This window comes from Podarcis liolepis (genome assembly GCF_965112155.1).
Source record: "Podarcis liolepis genome assembly, chromosome: 6".
NCBI lineage: Eukaryota > Metazoa > Chordata > Lepidosauria > Squamata > Lacertidae > Podarcis > Podarcis liolepis.
Window position 1 is genome coordinate 93,831,269 of NC_139559.1, and position 23,801 is coordinate 93,855,069.

Sequence of the window (23,801 nt, forward strand, 5' to 3'; positions counted from 1 at the left end):
TGGGATTGACTATCCAAGATGCAATACATCCTGAAGAGTCTAACAAGCGAGTTCTTTGCATGTTTACTCAGCGGTAAGTCCCACCAGAGTCAATGAGGCTTACTCCTAAGTAGGGATGGGGAGAGATTTGATTCAGTTCATATTTGAATCCAAATCTACCAAATCAACACTTTCTGAAATAATTTGAGAACTTCAAAAGTTGCACTTATCCATATCTTGCGGTGCAGTTCTCCAGTCCAACAATGTCTACAGGAACGGATAAATTTGTGGAAGGTGTGCATAAAAACGAACATATTAATGGAAGTATAAGATCCATTATATTAGAGCTTGCTTTCAAAAATATGCCCATTAGTCAAAACTGCATTTTAAAAACTGGGTTGTGAAAAATTTGCACTAAATTGCTGATGAAAGGTGGAGAACTGAATTTAAAATTGAAAGAATGAGAAACCAAGAGAACCAAAATCAAAGACCCTCCCATCTCTACTCCTAAGTAAGTGTGTATAAGGATTGCAGGCAAAATGCAGAGCTCTGTAAGAAGCCTGAGGTGGCTTCCAGTTGACTCCCTTCCTTCAGAGCGGAAGCAATTTTCCCCTTCTGGTGGGAGTCTCATTTATGCCTCAGTTCAAGTGTCTTTTGAAATCAGAGATACTTGAAAGGTGACAGAATATAAAGTGCCTGGTGTCAACAACGATGCATGCCATTGTACAATTGTTCTCTGATGCTTATTTTCTGAACTGATGTAGGTCTATGGCATCTATTTAGTTGCTGTGCACTGTTTATAGATTTTATTAAATGATTAATTCAATACCCCAAGCTATCATAACTTCTCATGTTTTTGCAGCATGCTTATCTGGAATCTTTGGTGGGGGCTTTGGTGCATTTTTAGATATTGATATTTGTCTGCTTTCTTCAGTTAATGGATTCTGTAATGTAACAAAGACACCTTGATAGCATTTGGGTTGCTTAGACTGTTAATGTAATTCAGGTGTTGTTTGCTAATTCCATTTTTTTCACACTGAATTAATTTATTTGCCATTTTGGTTTTTATTCGGATCACATCTGTGCATAAATATTTTGCGAACTGAAAGCCAAATTCCTTTTGTGTGGACAAAATAATGTCTTCTGGTGTGGGCCACGATCAAGGCACAACATGGGCACGTTGGAGCATTTTGAGGTAGTGATGGGTAAATCCCTCCTGGCTCATGCTGGGTTGCCTCTGAAATTAGCCAAGCTAAATTAAGGAATTAGTTCAGGTTATTTTGAAGCCCATTTGTATTTGTGCCCCTTGGTTATGCAAGAAAAAAGCAAACAAGCACCTGGCCCACTGCCAGTTTCCCAAGTCCCTCCCTTTCCTTTCCAATCCCGCATACTGTCCTGTCCTGGTGGTCTGGTGCTGGTAGTAAAAAATAAAAAATAAAAAGGGTAAAGGATTCCTGACAGTTAAGTCCAATTGTGAACGACTCTGGGGTTGCGGCGCTCATCTCGCTTTACTGGCCGAGGGAGCCAATGTTTGTCCACAGACAGTTTTTCCAGGTCATGTGGCCAGCATGATTAAGCTGCTTCTGGTGAAACCAGAGCAGTGCATGGAAACGCCGTTTACCTTCCCGCCGGAGCGGTAACTGTTTATCTACTTGCACTCTGATGTGCTTTTGAACTGCTAGGTTGGCAGGATCAGGGACTGAGCAACAGGAGCTCACCCTGTGATGGGGATTCGAACCACTAACCTTCTGATCAGCAAGCCCAAGAGGCTCAGTGCTTTAGACCACAGCACCACCCACTGGTGTTAGCTGCAAGCTATTGGGGAAGGCAAGGGAGGGACGTCTCTTCCTCCTCTCCTCTCCCCTGGAGAAACCATTTCCCAAGGCCAGTGTAGTGCCAGTGTCCATGTGAAAGAAGAGATTTCCCAAGGGCTCTTTATGACTTTATGGCCTGATGTTCTGCTATGCATGGGGTGCCAAAGTAGAAGGAGGCCTCCATGCTGTATTCTTGCCACTGCTGTGCAGTGACTAAATTGGGTTTAAAGGAGTAGGGAGAGGAATGGGGGGCAGTCTGTGGGTGAGATGTCTCCAGGCAGCAGGGTTTCGAGGAGAATGCCCATTTAACCCAGACCAAAGTCCTAGTTGGAGAAAAACACAAGAGGCATAATCCTTGTTTCATAGTATTATAGACCCCCTGAAACTTGCACCATGAAGCCCAGAAGTACATGTTTGATGACCTAACAATTTTGAGGTTATTGTGGTTGCCAGTCCTCAGTGTCCGACCTTAAGTATCCTCATTCTCAGATAGCTTCAGGGTGAGGGGCCAGAATCAAGGGAGAGAGGCTATTTTCTGTTTGGCTCAAGATTGCCATGTCTAATCTGAGGCAACAGGAGGGGTGACCTTGGGTAATTTTCTGGCACCCAGTGTGAAGCCAAAAATTGGTGCCTCTCAATTATGGATCTTCTCAATTTTGGGAACCGCCAACATTGCCCTAAATCCTATGCTGGCAAAAGGTGCAGCTAGCCGCTACACCTCACTAGTCTAGCACTATGTGGTGCTTCCTAGGTGTCAATTTAGGTGCCAGTCTTATGGGCTCAGCAGCAAGCTCCCAGGCCCCAGCTGCTGATTCTTAGGGTTTGCGTCTCAAGAGACCTACCGATCTTAGGAGGCAGGGGAAGGTGGGGCGGGAAGACATAATGGGGATATAAGGTCACAAGAAGATTAGAATGGTCTTCTTGTTGAATCAGAACAATACACAGAATATACTCCTGGTGGTTGTTGCTCCTAGCTGTTGTTTTAAAAGTGCAGCATGGATAGGCCTCTTTCAGTGCCATCTGCTTTGTTAACCTGGCAGGTACTTTCTTCTATATCCTCTCCCAATAGATGATTTCCATTATACACAGGTGTCTACAAATTAGAAATAATTCATTACTTTCCGGTGAGGAGTTTAAATGGGCTTCATGAACTCCGTAGAGTTACCTCCCATTATCTGTCTCTGCAGACCTGCAGGGCTGCTGTGTGTAATCTGTCTGCAGCCCAGTTTGCGGCTCCTAACGCCTGTCTCTGCCCCCTTTTTGTCTCTCAGCTCCCCAGAGGAAAGAGCCCTTTGGCAAAATCTCTGCCACACAGCCTTCTCAAGCTCCTGGCTCTTGCACGGATCAGAAACCAGTTTTATGAGCTCCGGATCTCTCTTGCATTAAAAAGGCCTCTGGTGTAAAGTGGTTACAAGACTGCAAAATGTGAAATGCCACATTGAGAAAGGGAAGACCTCAGAGAGCACTTAAAGGCAGTTTAATTACATTCGTTCTACACCAGTCAGGGGGGCAATTTACCATCCAAAGTCATATGCTTTGCTCAGAAAAACAAAACTAAGAACAAGCATTGCCCCCGCTCACGGCTGATCTTTCCTGAGGATGTGATCTGCCTACGCGCTAATAGCTGTTTATCATACAATTTCAGATGCTCGGCATAAAGTGTCAGAATAGAGGATGCATATTTTGATCGTCACATTGGTATCCTGCTCTTCCTCCAAGCCTGTGAGATAGCCTTAAAAATGGTACCTTGCCCAGTGTTATCCTCTGAGCTTCATGGCTGAGAAGAGTATTCTGAAATTAGGTCTTCCCTGTCCAAGTCCAACACTTAATCCACGGCAGTCATGTTCAGACCCATTTTCAGAGACCATGGATTCAGTCCTACCCTTCAGTCCTCCTCAATACCAAGAACAGGAGGCATGGCAATTGTCATTTGGGTGAAACCAGGCTACCAGAAATGGAAGAGGTTTGGCACAGGCATTGGGTAGACCCCACCCCTTCCGGCCCACCTGCCAGAAGAACTTACATTTGGGGGTCAACTGGAAATGAGTGCGCCCCTGACCTACATCAAGGAGTAACTCCCCCACTGGATTGCACCTGGGGAGTGCTGTCTGGGGCACCCAGACAGAAGCATCTTCCCTGGATCCCTTTAATGGGATACCCCATTTCAGACGGGCCAGGTAGAGGCTACAACCTCCCCTCCGTCCAAGACGATGCTTATCCAGTGATGCAATGGCATCTGCCAGGAAGGCGGAGAGGACTTCTGCACTGGATGCCTGGATATCAGCAATCAGAAAATACAAATTTTATTGTTGAAATGGTACATTAATATAGTAAGCCTTTTCGTTATGTGGGGCTTATGCTCTAGGGATTGCACCTAAAGCCAAAACTGTGTATAGTCAAAACACATTGGGTGCAAAGAAAGGTGGGATAGCCAAAGCCTTTCCCCCCAGACAACAGCCTCCTTTTAGTTTTAAAAAAACTTGGCGAAAAAGGGTTACATGTGTTCACTGAAACAACAATGGCATACCTTCCACATTTTCCAAAGACAGTTCTGGAATTACAGAAGCTGTCCCGGTTTCTGATTTGATCCCGGAATGTCCCACTCTTCCTTTTTCCTCCCTTCCATGTCTCAGGGAACAATTAAAAGTGGTGGGTGGGTGTGTAGGTCCACAAACAGAGTCCTGTTTTTACTGAAAATAAAATTTCTGCACCAAATGAAGGAAATGGTGAAGCTGGCCTATGGTGCCCTTCCTATAATTTTGAAGGAAAATGTCACCAATCCACTATAAGTTCTTTGATTGCAATGCTTCAGCAGTTTTTTTTAGAAAACACATGGAATGTTTATTCGTTTATTGTAAATGGAGCCTTACACTGTCTACTGAGAAGTAAGTCCCACTGTTTTCAATGGAGCTTACTCCCAGGTAACTGTGTAAAGACTATGCAGCCTTACACTGCAATCCTAAGCATTTTTACTCAAAACTAAGTCCCACTGAGTTCAATAGGATTTACTCTCTGGTATGTTCCCGATCAATCCCACAGTTTCCATTATTGTTATTGTTATTTTTGTTATTGTTATATCCTGCCTTTTTCCCTGACAGGGACTCAAGGTAGCTTACAGCTAAAATTTTATTTCATTCTGTTTATCTGTTGAAGGTGCTGTACATGATCTCTTCCCTTGCACATTTTTTTCTTTACAACAATCCTATGGGGTAGGTTAGACTGGAGGGTTGTAATTCATAGAATCATAGAATCATAGAGTTGGAATAGACCACAAGTGCCATCGAGTCCAACCCCCTGCCAATCACCATCAGAGCACTCCTGACATATGGTTGTCAAGCCTCTGCTTAAAGACCTCCAAAGAAGGAGACTCCACCACACTCCTTGGCAGCAAATTCCACTGTCAAACAGCTCTTACTGTCAGGAATTCGCTCGATGTGACAGGTGTATGTGTATACGATGAATATATGTGCGGCAAGATCAAAGGCGGGAGACGCTTCCTGATGTAGAATATAATGTTCCTATTTTCATCAGAGAAATGTGGGAGGATGTGCAACAGACAGACACAGGCCACAACTGAATGAATTTGATGGGTCCGAAGGGTGGACTAAGCATGATGTGGCAGCCATATTTGTTGCTCGTGCAATTGCTCTGATCACAACCAAAGTGGATGAGTGTGTGAAGGGCAATTACATTTTGCTATAAAAATGTGCCTGGGTGAGGGGAGTCCTTTCCTTAACTCCTTGCCCTCTGTTGCCTCAGGTCATTTCCTCCCAGCTTGACTCTGATCCTAGAAGCAAGCCAAGCCAAGGTGAAAAGACTTGAGTTGATGATGGAAGAAAGAAACATAAGGGGTGTGTGTGTGTGTGTGTGTGTGTGTGTGTGTGTGTGTGTGTGTGGAGCTGCAGGCTTTTCCAACCCTCATTTATGAACACCTCTTGTTATAAACATTAAATCCCATTGCCTACTTCATGTGCCAATGGGGCAGACACAAGAATAGTTTGGCCCTCAGACAGAAGTCATGGGTAACTTTCTGGACTGTTCTTCTTCCAGTGCCAGAGTCTGAGAATTCCTGCTGTACTGCAGGCAGCAAGGTGGGCTTCTGGGGTTACCATCCAGGCACGGATCAGGCCCATTTCTCTTTGGCTCCAGCGGTCTTCAGTAGGAGTGGGCTTCCAGGCCATTGCCAGCCCCACCCCCAACTCTTTGGTTTTTGTACTGATTTATGGCTCTGTGTGTAGATTTTTGCATTATGAGACATTCCTCCCGCCTCTGTGTTGGATTTATGAGTAGAGGCAGTGTTTGGAAATGGTTTCCTGTAGGAATTAATTCATTTTTAATCAGCTGAGCATAATGATTTGAAATAAATGATCTTCCTGAACTGAGGTTAATCAGCTCTGAATGGGCCTTTTCCATTATGTTATTTAGAGAGGGTATATTATAGAAATACTGTTATAGGCCTTATTTAATCATCTGTTTGTTTCACTGTGTACACAGTTTTTAATGGACTGCTCAAGATTTAATGCGAGGAAGCTTTATTTTTATTATTTGTAGGGGATTTAGTGCTGACAAAAGGTGCAGGATTGATAGCACCAAAGGCAGAAACAATCTATTTCTTTGTATTTTGCACTACCCTTAGCATACCAAGCTAACAGAGCCATGTGCTACTGAGGAACAGACTTCTGTAGCCTCCTTTCTGTACGCTGGTATACTGGTGGCAAGATGAAGTGCGGGCTTTTTTGTTTTTTTGTTTTTTGTGCTACTAAATAAACAGACACCAAGGCATGCTGCACTATATTAACAAACAAGCACAAAACCTGGCATAGATTTCTGCCCCCAGTACCATAGTTTTTGAAGAATGGTGATGCATGCAGAATTTTAGTATCTGCCACAAACTTTGGATGCCAAAGTTTGTGACTGATTCTAGGTTCTCAGTCTTAGCGTTTTATTCCCATTACCAGTCTCCAAAGGAAAATTTCTCATCCTGAAGCCCCAAAATGTTGGAAAACATTTTAAAGCAAAGAATATAGAAGTCTTCAGTAACCATTTTCAGGGCGCTCTCTTGACCTCTCCTGACACTCTCCCTACATTTCCCTTCCCTCAGCCAGGCCCACACCCTGAATTCACTCACTCACTCACTCACTCACTCCCAGCTCTCCTTTTGCCACCATGCTGCCACACACTTAAAAGAAAGAAAGAAAATTCATTGATAATCCAAAGATGGGTTCAAAATAAAGCACACAAACAAAGGTAACTTATTCCACATTTACCTAGATGATGTATTCAGTGATTTCATCCAGTGTGTGTGTGTATTAAGTGGCTGAGAGGTTTGGCATCTTTGATGCAGGGCTGTCACAGCCCTGTTCTGGATCAACCTCCTGAGCACACAGAAGAAAGAGTGATGCCAACCATCTTTCTCCACCATCTTCCCACTTCTCCCCACAGTTCATGGGCATGTGCCGCTGTCCTCATTTCCTGCAGGCAGCTGGTGACCCCACTGCAGGCAGCTGTTGCATTCTACGCACAAGATAGAGCAAATCGACAGCGTCCTGTACTGCCTTGCTGACTGTGTTCAGTAAACTCTTGGCTCTCTTGCCCATAGGCAACTGCTGCTTTTGTTGCATAGAAAGGACAATAGATTGGTGCTATTTACAGTTACTTGGAATTCCAAACTAATTCACCAGGTTCAATTTTGGACACAGATAATATTGATTTGTTGCTGCAGTCAATTATCTGGAACTTTTGTTGTCTGATTCTACTTGATTTTTCCATCAGGGGAAAATACGTTTCAGTAACTGGAGGCCCAAACTCTTGCACAAGGTAGGGAGAGAAGGGCGAAACCCCCCCCCCCCAAGACTGAGCGCTTGTAAGAATGTGTGTCTGAATGTGGGAGTCTGTCAGCATTTCCTTATTCTCACTGAGATGCAGATTCTTATCTACACATCCAGTCAACACGCACACATTGAACTGCCAGTATAAAGCAAAACAGATTATGTAGCTGCTTTTTCCAGGAAGAAAAAGAACACATGTGCACAGAAAGACTAGGATATCTGAAGCACTCTTCAGACTTTCCATGGAGATATCTGAGATACAGAGATGCTGGCAAATTCCTCCTCAACTGAATTTCAGCGAATCAATAATTCTGTCGTCTGGGTGAAGACTGCATGTAATGTGTTTCACTCACCTGGCAGGAAAGGATTCTGAATCCCTACAGTTTCCCTTTCTGAATACTCTGCAAAATCCGAATACTCTGCATGGCACCACTGAAAACCATTTTAAACTGTACTTGGTTGGTTGTTCTCTTCATAGAGCCTTGCAGTGCAAGAGAGGTCTACCACAGCACACAGGAAAAAAAGATGGCTCATGCGCAAAGTGCCAGCAACTCCCCCATGGGGAAACCCTGAAGGGCATTGGGGTTTGGCTTTGGGATTTGGATGGGGGACCCCAAAGGGCTTGGGAGGGCAGGGTCTGTGTACAGGTGGGTTAACTTGCATGTTGGGTCAAGAGAGAGATGGGCCCTACAGGATTGTGGGGAATCAAAGTGGAAAGCTGCAAAAAATAATTGGTGTGGCACATTCCTGTCTTTGTGGAGGCTGCCTGCATTTTGGGTCTGGGTAAGGGCAGCAACTTCATGGAATGTGTGCAAGATACAATCAGGGGAAATGACCAAAACAGCAAAGTCTGCTCTGCTTGGCTGGGCTGCTCATGTAATTCACAGGCATTGATGACTGCTTCAACAAGAGTAGGAGCCTCATATGATATAAACTGCAGTACACATGCCTGAAGTGGACCTGGCTTTCTAAATGGACCTGGCTTTCTAAATGCAGGCAGCCTGTGTCCGGGGGGGTGTCTCATCTTATGTTCCAAATTGAAGAAGAAATGGGGAAGGGGAAGTGAAGTATCACTGCTGCGTAAGTAATGCAATGAGCAATACAGTGGTGCCCCGCAAGACGAATGCCTCGCAAGACGGAAAACCTTTTTGCTTTGCAAAACGAATTTCCTATGGGCTTGCTTCGCAAGACGAAAATGTCTTGCGAGTTCCTGCGGGGTTTTTTTCCTCCCCCCCTTTTCCCCAAGCCGCTAAGCCGCTTATCAGCTGATCGGATCAGCAGATAAGCCGCTTAACAGCTGATCCGCTAAGCCGCTTATCAGCTGATCCGCTAAGCCGCTTAACAGCTGATCTGCTAAGCCGCTTAACAGCTGATCCGCTAAGCCGCTAAGAAGCCGCTTATCAGCTGATCCGCTAAGCCGCTAATAGCGCTAAGCCGCTAAGCCGCTAATGGGCTTGCTTCGCAAGACAAAAAAACCGCAAGACGAAGAGACTCGTGGAACGGATTCTTTTCGTCTTGTGAGGCACCACTGTATGAGCTGGGCAAACTCACATTCCTTCCTAGATATTTTTTTAAAGTTGTGGTCATTTTTAATCCAGATCGTTGTCTGTTTGAGGTCATGTTATCACCCCTTAATTTAACCACTGCCGGGGGAGGGTGGCACTGTGACTGGGACCACAACCAGCGTTGTAGCCCAAGCTCTACACTTTAAAAAAATATTTTTTAAATAAAATTTAATGCAGTATCTGCAAACAATAATAAACATAGCACTGAATTTATAGTATCATTTTACATAATCTCAAAACATAAATGGTCAATGTAGGCTCTCCACAGATGTTTGTGAAATTGGTGGGATAAATTTGCTATCTTGCATGTGAAAAGAAGGGGTGGGGGGAGGTCATATGTGTAATCATAGGTGTCTCTCTTTATAGCACTTGAAACAGTCATGTCCCAGATATTGTTGAACCATACCTCAAGGGGCAGCTCAACCTGGGATTTCCAGGATAATTATGACATCATTAATCATTACTTGCTTCTGCTATCCCTAATTTTATAGTGAGAGCTCCTTGGGGCAAGCATCTGACTTTTGCTTATGCCACATTGTGAAACACCATATACACCAGGGATTGGCAACTGGCTGCCTCTGGCTTAAATCATGCCTCATGAGTACACCCCCCCCCATCCCCAGAGCCAAGAGAAATGCATTGGGAGGAGTGGTGGCCATGGGACATGTCTCCAGCCCTCGTTAGAACCCAGCCTGCCACCATCCAACCCAACCTTAACATGGGTTTCCGGTAAAACTAGTTGTTGAAAAGGGATGTGCAAAGGTGGCACAGTGAATATAATATGATCCATCCTTAATTAGGAAGAAGAGCGCTGATGGGTCAGGCCATTGGAGTAGGTGGGGTTTTTATCTAGCCCAGGACCCTGTTCCCAAGAGTGACCTGCCAGATGCTTCTGAGAGGTCCACATGTGGGTCGTGACAGCCACAGCTCTCCCCCATTATTTCTTCCCAGGCATTTTGGATATCCACAGGTCCACTGCCTCTATGCATGCAGAGCCCATTTAGGTATCCAGAGACTAATGGTAACTGATAGACCTCTCTCCTCCATGAATTCATCTCAACCCCTTTTAAAGCAATTTAATCCATGGGCCACCACCGTCTCTGTAAGAACACAATAATTTACAGAAGAAGTAGAAAAAGCTGTTAAGAGTGAAAGGGAGAGACCTGATTGAGGCTGAAACAGCTACAAAATGGGCATATCCCTCCAAGAATATTTCCCAGGCACAAACTCAGCTGAAATGGCCAGAAGCTGCACTCTAGAGCAACTCCTATTCGTACAAATGAGCTTGGGCAAAATCATTTCCCAATGGGCTGCATTCAATAAATGGGAACGGGGCGGGGTGTGTGTGTGTGCCCATAAATAATCTTGACTGCACATAAAGCAGCTAAAAACAACTTCTGCATGAGGACTGTGTGTGTGTCTTCCACCTCCGTTCTCCAGCAACAGAGGGATTTGTTTTCAAGGCAGTGGGTGAGTGTTCTAACCATTGCGAATGTTGCTTCTGAATGTTATTCTCAGGGCATGTGCACATTAGAAGCTGAAAATGCAGCCAGGTCATTCCCCCCTGATGTGTTTCAAATCTCCTTTTACATTGCTGGGCACACTATTACCTGATTTGCTTCCTATACCTGCAACCCCTCCAACTGCTAGTCAATGAAGCCATCATCTGTGCATGCCCAACAGATATCTAAAATGTGCACATCTCAGCTTATATTCATTGGGCCACCTGTGCACATCCCTGTTCAACAACTAGTTTTACTGGAGAACCATGTTAGCGTTGGGTTGGATGGTGGCAGTCTGGGTTCTAACAAGGGCTGGTGACACATCCCATGGACACCACTCCTCACAATGTATCCCCTCGGTTCTGGGGATAGGCTGGTGGTTGAACTCATGAGGCAAGATTTAAGCCAAAGGCTGCCAATTGCTGATCCCTGGCGTACAGTGTGGACAGAAGCAGAGCATATGCCCACGCTGCCCAGGGTGGGTGCGCTCCTGAGGGGTGCGGGGCGTGGAGGGTGCCCTCCCAGGCACAGGATAACTGCTCGGGTGCATGGAGTGGCATGTGCCCTGCAGCTGGGAGTGGAGCGAGCCGCCCACAAGGGCGGAGTGAGCCGCTGATGGCGGACATTCGGCACACTGTAAGCCTGTGACTCCCAAGCCTCCCCCAAGCTGTCAAAATGAAGGGGGAAGGGGGGAATACTGCCAGCAAAGCGGCGCAGCTCCCCCCTTCCCCCGATGGTAGGCTTGAGAGTCACGGGCGGGCTGGTGGTGCGCCAAATTTCACCCCCCCCCAGCGAAGACACCTGGGGCGGTCCGCCCCCCCTTTCCTCTGCCCCTGAGTGTGGCATAAGCCAAAGGCAGGTCTTGCCACCCAAGGAACTTTGTTTTGAACCGCAGGTCCAACCACTCCCATGAACCTCCCTTTGGGCAAGGGGATCAGGACAGCTCTCACTGCAAAATTAGGAATAGGCAGTGCTTTTTTCTGGAGGTACTCGAGGGTATGCAGTACTGACACCTTTTTTTCTAGAAGAAAAGCACTGGGGATAGGAGAAGCAAGGAGTGACTAATGAAATCATAATTATCTAAGAGGGAATGCAAATTTGTCCAGCTTATTGTTTTGAATTGGATGGAAGCTGGTTTGAAGGAAAGTGCATCAACCAACAGCCTTTCTTAAGGAACTACAGGATAGATATGGACCATGGGTAGGCAAAGTAAGGCCCGGAGGCCGGATCCGGCCCAATCGCCTTCTAAATCTGGGAATCAGCGTGTTTTTACATGAATAGAATGTGTGCTTTTATTTAAAATGCATCTCTGGGTTATTTGTGGGGCATAGGAATTCTTTTTTTCCTTCAAAATATAGTCTGGCCCTCCACAAAGTCTGAGGGACAGTGGACCAGCCCCCTGCTGAAAAAGTTTGCTGACCCCTGACAGGGACTCTGGCTAACACCATGTGTATTCAACTTCAGACCCTAGTGGTGCAAGTGGGAGTAAATACTAATGTATACGCCGGCTCACTTTCATCATGCCTTTTGAGCCAGGCTCAGGGCCAAACTGCATATGACAGTAAATGTGCCATTGCTTTTAGCCTGTCAGCAAACAGCATCAGCTGAAAGTAAAGGTAAAGGTACCCCTGCCGGTACGGGCCAGTCTTGCCAGACTCTAGGGTTGTGCGCTCATCTCACTCTATAGGCCGGGAGCCAGCGCTGTCCGCAGACACTTCCGGGTCACGTGGCCAGCATGACAAGCTGCATCTGGCGAGCCAGCGCAGCATACGGAACGCCGTTTACCTTCCCGCTGGTAAGCGGTCCATATTTATCTACTTGCACCCGGGGGTGCTTTTGAACTGCTAGGTTGGCAGGCGCTGGGACCGAACGAACAGGAGCGCACCCCGCCGCGGGGATTCGAACCGCCGACCATGCGATCGGCAAGTCCTAGGCGCTGCGGTTTTACCCACAGCGCCAGCAGCTGAAAGTAGGCCCCAGTAATTAAGGAATCACAGCAGTTCTGGAGGAGGAGTTTAACCCTCCCCTCCCCTCCTGCAATCCTGATGAACGTTGCTCATCCATAGCTGCTATTGGCATTGAGAGAGAATCTTTGATTAGCGCAGATGGGGTATTTCCTCTCAATGCAAATAGCAGCCTCAGAATAAGGGGCGGGGAGGGGAGGAACAAGTTATACACCTGTTATAATAAGTGCAACCCCATCCCACTCTGGATGTCGGTGCTATTTACATTTTTTAAAATGTGAAAATTAAATCACGGTCATGTGCAGTTGGAACCTTAAACTCCTATTCCCCTGAGAGGAGGATTGAAAACAGAATGTATATAAACCGAAGCTGCAAAATTTGAATAAAACTTATTGCTTAGTCCTGCTAGTCATGCAGAAGTGTGTGACATGGGCCACACACAATCAGAGTTTCTTGCAAAAATAGAAACCTGATCCATTCTAGACGTAATGTTGCCCTGTCCCTTGACCTCTCCTGGTAAAGAGGTGTTGCATGTTAGTGTGACACACCAATTCAGTTTTACATCAAAAGTGTCAATGAGGATGGCACTGGGAGTGAATCATTCTGCCATAAAGCATTACTAACGAAACAATGCAGAACAGATACCTGGCACATTAAAAAGCTCTCTAATAACTAAGGATGGACTGATATATTGAAGGGGGAGGAATGGGAAAGGGATAGCCTGACTCTCCAGATAATCTCTGCTTGCAGCACAACCTTTTGCATTTTTATTCAGTGTAGGTGTTGGATCTGGGAACAAAGCAGCATTCTTCTTAACTATAAAATAATCAATAACATCATAGGGTTTAGCAGAGTAGATCTCTCTCAAACTCCTTCATGCTTCCTCTCTTCACTGATGGCTGAAGGCATTCAAAACACAGCTTCTAAGAATCATTAGTGGTTTCTTTTAAAAGTAAGCAGATAAGTAAGCAAGAAAGAAATTGATGTGCTTATGACTGGAGATGCAAAGTTTCATGCTAAGCCTGTGAGCTTAGTCTATTCAGTCTATGGGCTGCATCATGTGTGACTCCTGTTAGCTTAGTTTTGTTCAGCATGGCTCATGTGTGTCCATCTTGCTTTATGACAAAAAGCAAACAGTGAGAAGCACTAATGGGCAGGGGGCTACGCAAAACCATTGATGCCTTTTGTAAATACCTATTTATTTAAACATATGCAAACTGAGGATGGGGGAACCAGGAAGCATCACAGACAGACCATGGGATGTAAAACAACACCAGTCTTCCAAAGCAGATATTCAAAGCTTTCTCTGCACACTCCACCACTACCAAAATATCCTGCAGATTTAGGAACATTATATGATCATTAGCAGGCATTCAGGTGAAAAGATGGTCTTTTAGTCATTACAATATCACTGCTGAGTTGTGTGTGAGTGTGTGCTGCCTAGGTAGTATTAGGTGAGCAGGAAAGAGAGTTCAATATGTGAGGAGGGAATGTGCTTTAATAGAGAATTGTAGTAGCTGTGACTTCTATCACAGGTCATATCCAGGCTGGCTGACCCAAGACATATTGGCACCTTAGAGGAACCAAAAAAATGACATCCCCTTCCCTGCCGGAAAAGAAGGAGTGAGTTAATATCTGCTGCAGGAACAACAGGGGAAGAAAGATCTGCATTGGGGTCCTGCCACCCAAGGCAGTCACCTCTCCTTCCCTCATGGGTGGGCCAGCCATGGGCCACATTCCCACCATACACTTAAAGCACATGGCTTCCCCAGTGTATTTCCATTGTCACACCTGCCAGAAATACTAACTTAGCAGCAGATTTTCATTATGATTGTTAACTCGTTAAATTTACAAAATGCTAATTTGTTATTGTCCTTATAATTCCTTCATGATAGAGGTCACAGTTCCACCTGTTTTATTAGGGATGCACATAAATATCTGTGATTTTCTTTTTCAGGAGTGATTATTTAAAAACATGTTCATAGTTTTAGATGGTTAGAGATTGTTTCTTCTTTTCTCTCTCTCCTACATTTCCACGTGAGTTTGTAATTGCTTTTTTCAAAAGCTCCTCATGAAAATTCATCAGCATTTTAGTACAAATTTCTCCTAATATATTCACATTTGTAGGCAATTTTGCCTAATTACATTTTTGAAAAGCACTTCCTCCTAATATACTACATTTTTGTATGTTATTTTTGCTAATACATGTATTTTTGTACACACTGCTTGATTAGAGAACTGCAGTGGAAAACCTGAGATGTGAGATTTTTGAAGGATTGCTGTCTTCCCATATTGTTTCAGACAGTGTGACTTGGATAGGTTTGTCTTGGAATGTGAACTGAACCACTGTATTCTGCTCTGGTCAGACCTCACCTGGAGTACTGTGTCCAGTTCTGGGCACCACAGTTCAAGAAGGACACTGACAAACTGGAACGTGTCCAGAGGAGGGCAACCAAAATGGTCAAAGGCCTGGAAACGATGCCTTATGAGGAACGGCTAAGGGAGCTGGGCATGTTTAGCCTGGAGAAGAGGAGGTTAAGGGGTGATATGATAGCCATGTTCAAATATATAAAAGGATGTCACATAGAGGAGGGAGAAAGGTTGTTTTCTGCTGCTCCAGAGAAGCGGACACGGAGCAATGGATCCAAACTACAAGAAAGAAGATTCCACCTAAACATTAGGAAGAACTTCCTGACAGTAAGAGCTGTTTGACAGTGGAATTTGCTGCCAAGGAGTGTGGTGGAGTCTCCTGCTTTGGAGGTCTTTAAGCAGAGGCTTGACAACCATATGTCAGGAGTGCTCTGATGGTGTTTCCTGCTTGGCAGGGGGTTGGACTCGATGGCCCTTGTGGTCTATTCCAACTCTAGGATTCTATGAATCCCCCCCCCCATGCCTACATACAACACAAGCCTGTCACCTTCTGTGCAGGGCAAGAAATTGCACTAGTGACAATTTGTGTAACATTTATTGCCTCAGAAATTATGTACAGTGTGGGGTGCAGTCCCTACACGGAGGCTCATCTTCAGCCTTTACATTCCTTGCAGGGTGAGGGAGCCAGACCAGTCCCCCCACCTTCTGAAGGACACATTGCCTAGAATGAGGCCTGAATATTCTCTGCTACCTGCACATTCTATTTCTGCGCACAGAAATAGAAGTAGCAGCTGCCATAAACTATAGCAGGACCTGGGTTTGACTCGTGATGGAGTGGGAAATTCTGAAGGAGAGGCATTTGTACATATTCTCAACTCCCTCAAGTTCTGATTAAGCTCCATCACAAGTTCAAATCGCTTCTACCATACCTAGAGTTTGCCTTCACCCTTACAATCCCATTCCATGTGCCTTTTTTTTTAAAAAAAGCTATTTTTAATGTTTGCAAGTGAACATCATATAAACCACTACAAATAAACGCACATAAACTATTCTTAGTATGTCGAGTAGAGCTGCAGCAATTATCACATACATTCCTTACAGATCTTATGAACTTTAACCAGATACGGGTCTCAATTACAAGAATATATTCTCACTAATTACCCATTAACCACATAGCCTCACCACAAAGCAGCCTGCAATACCTGCGTATGATATCTTTCACTATTCCTGTTTCTATACCTAATAAATGGGAACCAGAATTTGTCAAGCTGATCATGGTTCAACTTAGAAGAGGGCGATATCCCAAACTCTGTTCATCTACTCCTCTCTTTCAGAGGCCTTCTCTGCCTTCATCTACTGTACCTTCATATGGTAGTAGCTGTCACTTTGTTCAGGAGCCTTACCTATCAGCACTGACCTTCTGCTTGAAGAAGCTTTCAAGCAACCCCCGGACGACCAAAGACACAGTGTGAAAACCATGGCGCTAACATGCTGACCAGCTTGCATGGGTGTCAGCCAGAAGGCTGAATTCCCTCACTGGAAACATTCCAGGAGCCACATGTTAGTGGTGGGTGGGGCTAGAGGCAAAAGGGCTGGCTCACCCATGAGACAGGCTGAAGTACCTGCTTTGGGTGGCAGAATCTACAAGGCAGTGCCCTCATGGGCATCCTGCCAGGCCTAGCTGCTGCTGGGGTCACATGGTTGCAACTGCTTCATCCGGTGAGATCTCGTGAGAGTTCTATGAGATTCCACCGGAAGCCATCACCACACAATCCTGGCAGGCAAGGCTTTGATGAGGATGACAGGGGAGCAACACCTTTACATTTTGCCTCAGGTGGCAAAATGGCCCGTCCCACCTCTGGCTGTGGCCCAAGGAGAGTCCTGAAGATGATATAGGAGAGGGGGCCACATTCAGCCTCAGGACCTGAGACTTTCCTTTACTGGTAACTCTACACTAGGCTATAGACCATTTGAAATTCATGTGCAAGCTGAGTAGTCTCATTACAACTACATTTCTTACAAGGAGCACTGCACCGTAAGTTAAGATATTCCAATCACTGCACTACTTCTAATTACAAAGGTTAGTAAATCACCCAGAGTTGAGAATTATGCAACATAATAATAAAAAAAGGAAATAACTAATAGGCACTGGGGAGGTAACAATCTTGTTCTTGACACAGCATGGGCGAGCTCTATTTTGAGACACCAGAATGCAAGTCAGCATTTTGGCTTCCCAAGAGACACAGGAGGCGTTTGGAATTGTTTGAAATTGATGTTTCTTCAGAAAGCTGCAGCTTTATGACTTAATCAATAGAAGCGTACCAGCCATCATTTGAGCATCTCGGAGATGGATGCCTGGTTTCAGGAAACACATTTACTTAGCAATCCTGTTCAATGGCAAATAGGCCCAGTGGGCACACAAAGCAATTACTTGAAGGGCTAGGCCACTGATGGCTTTGCTTGCCAGGTCCCAGGGTTTGTACCACAGAGCCAGTGTAAATTTACCTCAGCCCTGAGCAAGGTCGACTCTCAGGCCCAGCATGCCCTCTGGCCTGAAGTCCCCTTATGCCCAGAGGAACACTCAGTAGACGTGTTTTGAGGAGCGACTGTTCCTCCAGGCCAGAGGAGGTTGCTCTGATATGTTCCTTTGGATTTGGAGGACATCTTCCCAGTACAGTCCCCATTGCCCCCATGCCATAGGAGCCAATGGCTGCAATGTCAGACAATGGCCTTTTAAAATAATGGATAGATCCCCAGAAGTAGGCAGATTTAATCACAAGGCATCATAAGGCTGCAGAAGGCGACTGACTCTGCAGAGACAGCTCTGCTTTGGTCGAGGGAAATGCTTCATGCTGAACCTTACAAGCTGCTCTGTCCAAAGCGCTGATAAGACTCTGCCTTGCTGAACCTGACGAAACCCTGTTTGTAAGTGCCTCTGCAACTGGCTGCTGCTTTTCCTTATGGTCCTAGAGGCTTTGCAACTCAGATGGAGGCGTCTGGAAGGAGCTCAGATGCAGAGCCTGGCAGCAGGGGCTGTGAAGGGGGCACCACCTGGTTAGCGTGTGTATTGTAAAGAGATTTCAAAATTCTCAGCGGCTGATCTCCAGTGCATGATTATTTTCCTCTTACGCACCCATATCAGCTCATAAACCCCTGCGTGTGCCTCAGTCACTCTAGAAGAGGAGTGAGAATGGAGAAAATGCGTCACTGGACAGTTAGAATGCAGAGGGAAGGCTTGGGATGGGCTCTGGCGCTTCTCACCCGGCATCTTGAGATTTAATTCCTTTCCCTGGAGACTCCAAGAGGGAGGCTAGAACCAGCTGTGAGTCAAACCCCCAACCTTTGTGTTATGTAGTGTAGTCAACCCACGACATAACACTTTGTAATCCCTATTCCTTTGGATTTAACAGTTGTGCAAGAGACAGAAAATCAACAACTGAGCTTTTTCTTACCTCAAAATCACCACCCTCAGCACATCAGTCCCAGCTGGCATACATTTAGGCTGGGAGGTGGATCTGAGGACTCAGTAAATGCACTTCTTGCAATTAGACTTCCTAGAGTACATATCTTACATAGATTGGTGGTTGCAAGAATTCTATGGCGTCTTTTTTGCAAATCTTTGCAGCTGCGCCGAGTCCCACAAAACACAAATAGCCAAATAAAGCGGGTATGTTATAAAATGTTTGATGTGTAACCTGCAAACCATGATCTATAGACTACAGAATGTTTGTTAGGGGATTAAACAGTTATCTCAAGTTGGTTCATTGCATGCATAAATGTGTACACACCTAATTTAACCACCCCTCTTCATCTTGCAAAAGCAATGACCTTGCTCTGAAGCCTGCAAAAAGTTTATTGGCGAGAATGAAGCATATACATGCGCTGTGTATACTGAGCCGTACATTTTACTTCACTGTAAACATTTAACAGTCCTTTAAGATGAACAGTGAGAAACACAGCCTATGCCAGAAATAAGAATGATACGCTCTATAAATGCTTGGAGTGACTACAGGCAAGGGAGGTTAAAGAGACAAATTGCGAGGGTGTCGTTTTCTCACCCCCATGACATGACAGTCTGCATCTACCAAAACTCCACCTCCTGCAAAGGTAAAGGACCCTGCGCTTCATTGCATTTCATCACTCAGTGGGTGCTATAGGGAGGATTTTGACTGTTTTGCTCAGTTATGGCCATTGCCACTGGCACCACAGACAGGGAAAGGCAATTCAGAAATACTGTGAGAAATATGCAAGGACACTAATACAGTGCTTTTCCTGCTACAAGCTGAAAGCACTGCACCTCACAGTAATTCTTGCTGCAGCCATGTAGCCACTATTATGATCCCATATATATTGCAGATGGGGGTGAGGGTTAGAAACAATGAGAAGCTTGCCTAAGGCCATCCAGAAAGTTCATGGCTAAGCTGGTATTTGTCCTGGGAGATTTCCCAGATCACAGTTCAGCACTTATAACCACTGTGTCATACCAGCTGTATTAATTTTTCCGAGAGAGAGAGAGAGAGAGAGAGAGAGAGAGAGAGAGAGAGAGAAACAGATCTTTGTACAACTGTGAATGGGTCAGAAGCTATATGCCTGTCATACTGTATCTGTGATTGAAAAAAGTATATACTGTAGCTTCCTGGGCTGGTATCGTGACATTTTCCACTAAGACCTGCGCCTAGAAAGTGTGGAGTGAGCAGAAAACCTCTCAGACCCATTCTTTCTAGGCACCGGACAAGCAGACACATGGTCAAGTCCCTGGTCCAGGCTGCTGCACATCAATGCATCTGCCATAGCACCCTTCATCTTATTTAGGCCACTGGTCCCATCACCTCCTGGCAAATAGAAGGGGAAGAAATGGAGGCATGGGCTCCATGATCACTGCAGATGGTGACAGCAGTCACGAAATTAAAAAACGCCTGCTTCTTGAGAGAAAAGCAATGACAAACTTAGACAGCATCTTAAAAAGCAGAGACATCACCTTGCCGACAAAGGTCCGTATAGTTAAAACTATGGTTTTCCCAGTAGTGATGTATGGAAGTGAGAGCTGGACCATAAAGAAGGCTGAATGCAGAAGAATTGATGCTTTTGAATTCTGGTGCTGGAGGAGACTCTTGAGAGTCCCATGGACTGCAAGATCAAACCGATCCATTCTGAAGGAAATCAGCCCTGAGTGCTCACTGGAAGGACAGATCCTGGAGCTGAGGCTCCAATACATTGGCCACCTCATGAGAAGAGACCCTGATGTTGGGAAAGATGGAGGGCACAAGGAGAAGGGGACAACAGAGGACGAGATGGTTGGACAGTGTTCTTGAAGATACAAACATGAGTTTGACCAAACTGCGGGAGGCAGTGGAAGACAGGAGTGCCTAGTATACTCTGGTCCATGGGGTCACGAAGAGTCAGACACGACTAAACGACTAAACAACAACAACAAAATGTGTAATTACATTTATGTCCCACTTTTCCTCAAGGTGGCATACATGGTTCCCCCCTCCCCATTTTATCTCCACAACAGCCCTGCAAGGTGAGGCTGAGGGTTGTAAATTAGACTGAGAAACAGTGATTGGTCAAAAGCCACCCAGTGAGCTTCATGACTGAGGGAGGATTTGAACCCAGGTCTCCCAGGTCCTAGCTGCCAGATAAACAGAACATAGACTCATAGAACTGCAGAGTTGGAAGGGATCCTAACAAGCCAAGGGTCTTTAACCTGGCTGCTTTTATTTTGGAGAAGCAGCATGTGCTGAACCCCATGCCAGGTTTCTGCTGACAGTTGCTCCCCACCTGCCTTCATTTTGTTCCCATGGATCCTGTTTTCACCATAAGCAGCACTTTGGGGGGGTCAAAAAACAACAAGGAGAGAAGGATTTGCAGCAGAAAACTGGCTAGGTTCCCAATCCTTATTGGGAACAAGTTCTGGACGGGTTCTTTCCAAAGCACCTTTTTTCTCAAAAATAAAAGCAGCCTGACTAAGCAGGCTCCTTTAAAGACATAAAGCCACAAGTAGCTCAGGCGCGATTGCCAGTAAGACGAAGATTTTAAATTGCAATAAAGCACTGGAAATTTAGAACATTAATTGTGCATTTATGGAAAAGAATGATTGCTTCAGAGCCACAGGGTTCCAAATTCTGCAGCAGACTGACACCGGATTGCTGCGTGCAACATAAAATTCTCCATACAAAGGATAGCAAAGGACAAATTGCCCTGCTAATTGAAGTCTGAAGTTTTGCTCATGCTAATTACAATGCAGGCAGAGCCAGGTGACTCTGAGGATAATGATATAATATCAGTTCTTAGCACTTGTCCCTCTCCTTCTGTTTCCACAGCTCAGAACTAATTAATGTTCTTTATGCTTTTGGGGAGCTACAGAAGTTCGGCCATTAAAAATGACCTGCTGGAGTAAAAGCAGGTTGGGGTCTCATTTTCCTGTCTCACAGAAAAAACTAAAACAGGTTTTGTAAAATGTTTTCTTCCAACATACTGTGGTTTTTGAATATGCTGATTCCAAAGCTTCTGTCCTGCATATTAGCAGAAAAACCATTATCCAAGATCCAGTCCTTATGTAGCCAAAACAGCACAAGAGGAACCCAAGTCCAGAAAACCATTTGGGCAGGGGCTAAAATGAGGAGACTCAATAGAGCTCCAGGGAGGCGAGCCCTTTTGGGGGGCCTTGTATTTTGGGGGGTAGGGGCTCCCCCATGTCCAAAAATCAAAGAGGTGAAGGATAGAGCTGGCCATGTCACTGCTCCAGTGGTCAACTCCTCCTCCTGTTCCTGTGGAGGGGAAGGAGAGTTGAAGCAGCCTTCCACTGGTGGTGGCACGAAGAGGAGAAGGAGGAGCTGCCAGTCACTGGAACCGCTCTGTGGCCACAGCGGTCAACTCCACCCCCGACTCCTGATGTCTTGATATCACGTGTGATGTTGGGACATTCATGCATGCGACTTTGTCCCCCCCCCCCATCACCCTTGCAAGCTGGCACCTCTGCATACACTCTATAATAGAGAAGATCTATTTGGGGTGCCTAATTTTGGCCTCACACTGAGCACCATATTACGAAAGCTTAGCAAAGTCCGCCGAGACATGTCACTGAGCTAACATACTGTATTTATGAATCTTAGAAGGTGATCTCCTTGGGGCAGGGAACTGTTATTTTGTAAACCAATACGCACATTGATGGTTCCAAATGCATACTACATATATACAGACCTACATAAAGCTGCTGGTTCATGGCAGAAACTTACATGGCGTTGCACCTGGGCCAAATGTCCCATCTGTTTATTGGATGGTCTATCCACGAGCATCTTTCCAGCTCAGCAGAATTCATTGCCATCGACAGAAGAGGGGAAAGCCCCGTCTTAGTGCCTGTGGCTTGTTAGCCGTCAGAGTGTAAAAGGCCCTGCCTCGGACTGGGAGAGGTTCAGTAAGTTCTGTCCTCTGAAAGGCCATGCAATTAATATCAAGACCTTTGTGCGAATGGCATGTCTAAGGAGTGAGTGGTCGGGCCGCGTTCGTTTGAGGAGGAAGGAAGCATTTGTTTACGCTTGGTATCTTTCTGCTGCAGGAAATTAGCATGACGTGAATCTTGCTTTTGGAAGGGATATATCTTCGGGTCCAGGCTGTAAAATAAATGTCAGGGTAGATGGCTCTGAAAAATAAAAAATAAAATACAAATGCCTGCAGAATAAATATCAACTTGGCTGAATACAGATGAAGTGCTTCCCTTGAGCAAATCCCAAAAGTGCTAAAATGACAAGGGGGGAAATGGAAAAGGCTGGAGGGGGGGGGCTGCTGTGTGCAGAGTTAAGGGAAAGCAGACCCAGCACTGCACAAAATGGGTGTGTTGACATAAAATAGGTGTGTGGTGCAGCAGCTGGATTGTTTTGCGTAGACCATGGAAATTCAGGCTCAAATCCGTGCCGAGCCTCAAAGCCCTGGCCATTCTTTGCTAGCCTAACCTGCCTCAAAGGCTTGTTGTAAGAAAAAAGTGGGGGCCATGCACATCCTGAGCTCCTGGAAGAGGAAGTGGGTGGGACACAAATGATAATCTGTGCATAAAAATAAAAGCACTGTAGGACTGGTTCCCACCAGTGAGAGAAATAAGCACATTCCCAAACTGCGTCAAAAAGAAGAGTTAACTCCATGGGCTGAAGATTTTAATTCCATTTCAGAATACTTGCTGTTATGCTCACATTAAATAGAAGCAAAACAAAGCAGGAACTGGCAAGGTTAAAGAGCCTCACTCCTCTTAGTTAATAGCAAAATTGCTATTATTGTGGCAACTGGGGTCTGTGAGGAAGAAGAGATTTTCTATTCAATCTCTCTCTCTCTCTCTCTCTCTCTCTCTCTCTCTCTCTCTCTCTCTCTCCTCTCTCTCTCTCTTTCTGGCTGGGTCTCATACCCAGAGGTTGCATTAATTTTTATGACAACCATTCCCTTATACAGAAGGAAGTAAATTCTTCTCACCATTAGGGTGAAGTCAAAGTTTTCTTTTTGGTGGTTCCAGCCATTAAGGTTGCTCCTATGGACATACCCCTCCATGCTGGGCTTCATTTCTTGATCACACTAACATGTGACAGAATTCTGTTACCACACACACACACACACGCACACACACAGTATTCACAGGTTAGGTGACAGAGGTAGTTCTTTGACCTCCATGCTACCTCTTTGACAGATGTCATTTCCTAAGGGTATTAACTGCCAGAGAATGACATATAACTCTGTTGCCAAGAGGCTTCAGCCCCTATCTGCTGGGTGGAGTCTTTGAGTTAAGATGCAGAGA

At 45.4% G+C, this 23,801-nt stretch overlaps 1 protein-coding gene across 3 annotated transcripts in view; it reads right to left on the minus strand.

The window, feature by feature from the left end:
- The window catches only part of TNR (tenascin R), a 392,290-nt gene that overhangs the window by 172,482 nt on the left and 196,007 nt on the right, over positions 1-23,801 (minus strand). Inside the window, exon 1 of one of the 3 annotated variants that reach the window (XM_083507033.1) lies at positions 16,426-16,443. The exons of the other annotated variants lie outside the window; for them this stretch is intronic. The gene's annotated coding sequence lies outside the window, so the exon portion shown is untranslated. Of the gene's footprint in view, positions 1-16,425; positions 16,444-23,801 lie in introns of those variants that run through there. 3 annotated transcript variants of the gene reach the window in all.